This window comes from Myxine glutinosa, chromosome 8 (genome assembly GCF_964187855.1).
Source record: "Myxine glutinosa chromosome 8, kmMyxGlut1.1, whole genome shotgun sequence".
NCBI classification, from domain to species: Eukaryota; Metazoa; Chordata; class Myxini; order Myxiniformes; family Myxinidae; genus Myxine; species Myxine glutinosa.
The window spans coordinates 91,968,194-91,974,033 of NC_136268.1; the positions used below are offsets into that span (position 1 = coordinate 91,968,194).

General features: G+C 45.2%; 1 pseudogene; it reads right to left on the reverse strand.

The window, feature by feature from the left end:
• Positions 1-238: 238 nt before the first annotated feature.
• LOC137432700 (transcription initiation factor TFIID subunit 9-like) lies at positions 239-1,742 on the reverse strand (annotated as a pseudogene).
• Between the last annotated feature and the right edge of the window lie 4,098 nt (positions 1,743-5,840).

The window sequence follows — 5,840 nt, forward strand, 5'->3', positions numbered from 1 at the left end:
TGTCTCTAAGGAGGGGAAAAATAGGGACAGGTGGTAACGAAGCAGGAAGGGAGGGAAAAGGTCAACAGACACGACAAAAGGAAAAAAAAACAAAGGCAAGGGAAAGGTAAAAAGGGAGGTGGGGAGAGGACGAAAACAACACGAGCCAGGAGCTACAAACACAAACACGAGCACACGCCATCTTGCCACACCCAACAACAGACGGCCAGCAGGGCAGGGGGCGCGAGAGAGATTTTTTTTTTTTTTTTTTTTCCCCGTGTAAAACATTTATTCAATAAACAGAACAAAATCAAAACAATCAAAAGCGGTGCGATTTCACGACAGATAAATCAGTGTTCACAAACGTCGACGATAACTGGCTGACCCTTAAAAAGCATAACGTATTCAAGAAGAAAACACAACACAGTAGGTTAGTTTGCCTGCCTCCAAGTGCAAATGGAATCAAATGCATTTCCAAATCCGTTCCCATTGCGTAATCTAATCTCAAATGAGCTACGCGCGCCGCAACGTAACAGCGAACTCTGGCACGCGAGGTTTGAAAACGAATGCCGGCTCTGGGAGCGTTTACTGGGCGAGATCACGCTCCGCGGTTTGTACTTTCAACCGGCCCGTCTCATGCAACGTACAGTGTATCGGCAGTACTTTGGCTAAAAGGTAACAACAAGCCTGGAAGGGATCAAAATCCAAAGCGCTTGCCAAGGATCTAACATCCAAAAGTAGTCGGAAATTCCATTTCGTGCATTCGAGAGCGCGTTGCACCTCGGACGGAATTCTTCGAAAGCTTTGAAAAGAAAAAAGAAAAAAAATAACAAAATTAAAGAACAAAGTATGTACAGAAGTTTAAAGTTATGTGCACGTGCTCAGACAGATGCGTCCCTTCTTCACGAAGCATCGAAATCCTCATCGTCTTCCTCGCGCTTGCGCTTCAGGGTGCTGGGCTCGGGAGGCTGTTGGGCGGTGCTGCTCGTCGTGATCAGAATGTTCTTTCCCGGCCCGACAAGTGTCGGTGCATTGATGAGCAAGCTCTGCACCCCGGGCGTCACACTGCCGGCTTGCTGAACACTGTTTGATACAATGTATTGCCTTGCTTTCATTCCCTTGATGTTTGTCCAACTGTCAGTTTTATCTTGCTCTTCCATGAGCCTCACTCCAGGTTTGACTGTGGTTGTGGTGGAAGGCAGCTGCAGTGTGATCCGCTGGCCGAGTGACACCGGTGTGCCGACCTTTGCAGCCACAGAGATACCGGACAGGCCACCAGATGCAACAGTCAACGGTGTCGTGCGAGTTGTAGCAACTGATCCCACACTGATCCGCGGCAGAGTGATGCGACCAGCTGTTAACATCTTGCCAAGTGACTTAAGGCGGTAGTTGGGAGCCATAAGGCAGAAACGGTCTGGTGGAAGCCTTGGCCCAGTATAGGGCTTTATCAGAGGAAGTGGCAACTGGTTTTTCTGTCGTGCAATCTCCAGCAAGAAATCTCTGGGTGGTGGGGAGCTAAAAGAATGGTCCATGCGGCATTGAACGGAGAGCTTAACATCATCGGAATCAATGTTGTTTTTCTTGGCATGATTGGAGTAGACTCGTGCATCGTCCAATATGCCAGTCACGTAGCTACCTGTAAGTAAACTCGAGCATGAGGTTAACAACCCGTGGTTCAAACTCCGTCACTCCCATGTCCTTCAAGATCGCCACCATCACCTGCGCATCTTTCGGAGTGCTCTTAGGCGCTGCCATTTTGTGCGCGCTTCTGAGAGAGAGAGAGAGAGAGAGAGAGAGAGAGAGAGAGAGAGAGAGAGAGAGAGAGAGAGAGAGAGAGAGAGAGATTTGTCTAGATTGAATGAATGAATGAATGAATGAATGAAGACATATTCCAAGTGTATCACTAGTTTATGATGTCTTCAAGGTCTGAAGAGAGTGAAGAGGCTGCAACATGTCTGTCTGAAAAATGAGGGATCTCACCTCACAGCAGATGGTGAAGTCATCAGAAAATAGATAAAGAGTATTTTCCAGAGAGTCAGAGAGATCATTGATGAAGATCAGGAGTGGACTGGCCCAGGACAATGCCTTGGGGCACTCCAGCCTTAACAGGGAGAGGAGAAGAAAGGATTCCATTGAGAGCCACACATTTGTTAAGAGTAGAGAATGTCATTAACCTAAGAGTAGAGTTGGCCTTGGATTTCATAGGCAGAATATCAGACTGTATCAAAAGCACGAGATATAGGCTATCCAGAGAGACGGCCCTGGTCTCATATCTTACGTTGAGGGCCTCCATCCATTGTTGGGTAAGTAGAAGCAGCACATCCAATGTGGAGGGACCTGGTCTGAAACCAAATTGCGGATCTGAGATGAGATTGTTGGAGAAAAGGAAGGATTTTTATAGAAATTGCGATTATGGAATCCATGACTTGCTAATGATTTGATAGGTCTGTAGTTAAGGGTTCCATTTTTGTACCTTTTTATGCAATGCAGTGATGTTGGCTGATTTCCAAGGAGATGGAAGATGACCTAATGCAAATGACAGGGTAAAAAGGGCAGAGAAAGGATGTGCAAGAGCAGCAGAGCAGGTTTTTAGGACACTTGAGATAATGCCATCCGGCGTGAGTCGAGGATTGAACGAACCTTCTCCACATTTTTAGGTGCAAAAGGCACAGAGTCCAGGAGTAGTTGTGTATGACAGGGAAGGATGGGTACTGAGAGTGAGAGATTGGAGACACAATATTTGGAAGCAAACACAGAATTGAGGCATTTCACCTTCTCACGAGCGGAGTCGAATGTGGTGCCATTTGTGGCGGGGGAAGAGATGGAAGTGGAGCATACAGAAAGAGAAAGAGAAAGAAAAAGAAAAAGAAAAAGTTTCTGGGGACGAATTCCCAGGCTGAGTTAACATCAGGGGCAGTAAATATGGGAGACCAGTCCTGAAGAGAGATGGTTGCTTGTAGTCCCTGCCAATCTGCTTGAGTGAAATGTCAGATTGACCTGCATTGTGTTGAGATTCACCTGAGCCAGAGAGATGTTGACTTTCACAAGCACATGATCAGATGAATAAATTGGAGCAGAGGAAGAGCAAGAGTCGTTTGCCAGGAAAGTTTGTCATCATCAAGTCCAGAAGGGAGGATTGCCATTGGGAGAAATCCAGGATGGAAAGTTCACAGATTGAGTCAGTCAGTCTCATGTTGTTACAGAAGTCCTTTGGTGAAGTGCCATGGCTGATGAGAGAGGTACCAACACCCAGCCAAGTTGCTCGGTAACCAATGGAATCACCACATATGTGGAAGAGAGAGAGAGAGAAGTAGATGGAGTCGTCACTGTTAGAGGATGGTACAACACACAAATGAACAAGAGGTGGGAGTGGAGGGGAAGTCGCAGCCAGAGGTACTCCTGGGGCTTGGGAGGTGTAAGATCAGCACAGTGAGAAATTTCGTTCTTGATATAAAGTGCAACTCCACTGTCGGGGCGTGGTTCATGCCTATCAAATCAGAGGAGACAGTAACCGGGGAGAGACACTAATGAGTCCGGGATATCCTGTGGGAGGAAAGATTCTGTTAAACGGATGATGTCTGGTTTATCAGCAGTGGCCTGGATTGAGAAATCTGTCAAGTTAGAACGGAGACCTTGGGTGTTTGAAGTCTACACAGTTAGAGATAGGGGAGGAGGTGTTGGGATGGTGCACTATGGGGGGAGGCTTTGCAAGGGCAAGGTGAGGCTTTGGAGGGTGTGGGGTTGGGTGAGTATGAAGGTTTGAGTGTGTTTGGTGCGGGGGACAGTTTGAGTGTGTAGGGTGTATGGAAAAGTTTGAATTTGTGAGCTGTGGGGGAGCATGGTAGTCAGGTTGCCAAAATGTTGACCCTGCAATGTTAACTACTGCGAACTTTTTTCATGGAAATGTGTTCTATATAGTTAGAAGAGTCAAATTAGCTTGGTTGCTACTTGTGCAACGTTGAGCATTTCTCAGAATTCAAGATGGCGGCCGCCGCTATCTTGGATGTTGGCCAATTTTCAACTTTTGATCTCGATGACCTAGACTCTAGAGGGTCGTGTAATACCTCTTTCTAGGGGTTTTAGAGTACGGGAGTCCATTTCTGGAGTTATTTTTTTGGATACGAGTGTTGCAGAACCACTTTCTGCACTTGTGCTGGCGTTTAAATCCACTTTCCGCACTTGTGCTGGCGTTGAAATCCACTTTCCACACTTGTGCTGGTGTTGAAAACCACTTTTCGCACTTCTGCTTGTGTTGAAAACCACTTTTCGCGCTCCTTTTAGTGTTCAAAACCACTTTTTGCACTTGTGTTAGACGTTAGTGTTGCAAAACCAATTTTCGCATTTATGTTAGTGTTAAAAAACACTTTTTGCACTTGCGCTCATGTTGAAAAACACTTCCTACACTTGTATTAGTGTTGAAAACCACTCTCCGCACTCATGCTAGTGTTGAAAACCACTTTCCGCACTTGCGCTCGTGTTGAAAACCACAATTCGCATTTGTCTTCGTGTTGCAAAACCAATTTCCACACGTATGCTGGCATTGAAAACCACTTTCAGCACTCGTGCTAGTGTTGAAAACCTCTTTTCGCATTTGGTTTAGTATTGCAAAACCACTTTTCGCACTCGTGCTAGCATTGAAAACCACTTTACGCACAAGTGTTGGTGTTGAAAACCACTTTCTGCACTCGTGTTAGTGTTGCAAAACCACTTTTTGCACTTGTGTTATTGTTGCAAAAACCACTTTCCGCATTTGTGCTGGTGTTGAAAACCACTTTTTGCACTGGTGTTAATGTGGCAAAACCAATTTTTGCACTTATGTTAGTGTTGAAAAAACACTTTTTGCACTTGTGCTCATGTTGAAAACCACTTCCCACACTTGTATTACTGTTGAAAACCACTCTCCGCACTTGCGCTGGTGTTGAAAACCACAATTCGCATTTGTCTTAGTGTTGCTAAACCACTTATCACACTTGTGCTCGTGTTGCAAAACCACTTTCGCACTTGTGTTAAGTGTTGCAAAACCACTTTTCGCACTCGTTCTAGTGTTGTTAACCATTATTCGCATTTGTGTTAGTGTTGCAAAAACCAATTTCCACACTTATGCTGGCGTTGAAAACCACTTTCAGCACTCGTGCTAGTGTTGAAAACCACTTGTCGCATTTGGTTTAGTATTGCAAAACCACTTTTTGCACTCGTGCTGGCATTGAAAACCACTTTACGCACAAGTGTTGGTGTTGAAAAAACCACTTTCCGCACCTGCGCTCCTGTTGCAAAACCACTTTTCGCCCTCATGTTAGTGTTGAAAAACACTTATGACACTTGCGATCGTGTTGAAAACCACTTGCCACATTTGTGTTAGTGTTGAAAACCACTCTCCGCACTCGTGCTCTTGTTGAAAACCACTTTTCGCACTTGTGTTAGTGTTGCTAAACCACTTTCCACACTTGTGATGGCATTGAAAACCAGTTTTCGCACTTGGGTTAGTGTTGCAAAACCCCTTTCCACACTTGTGATGGCATTGAAACCCAGTTTTCGCACTTGGGTTAGTGTTGCAAAACCACTTTCCACACTTTTGATGGCATTGAAAACCAGTTTTTGCACTTGGGTTAGTGTTGAAAAGCACTTTTTGCTCTTATGCTAGTGTTGAAAACCACTTTACGCTCTCCGGTTCCGTCGTCATGTCTTATGAACAATAACAATACATTAAAGTTTCTTAGTTTGACCTTTGACCTTCATTTTGACCATGACATTGACCCCGTATCCAAAAAATAACTCCAGAAATGGACTCCCCGTACTCTAAAACCTCGAGAAAGAGGTACTACACGACCCTCTAGGTCATCGAGATCAAAAGTTGAAAATTG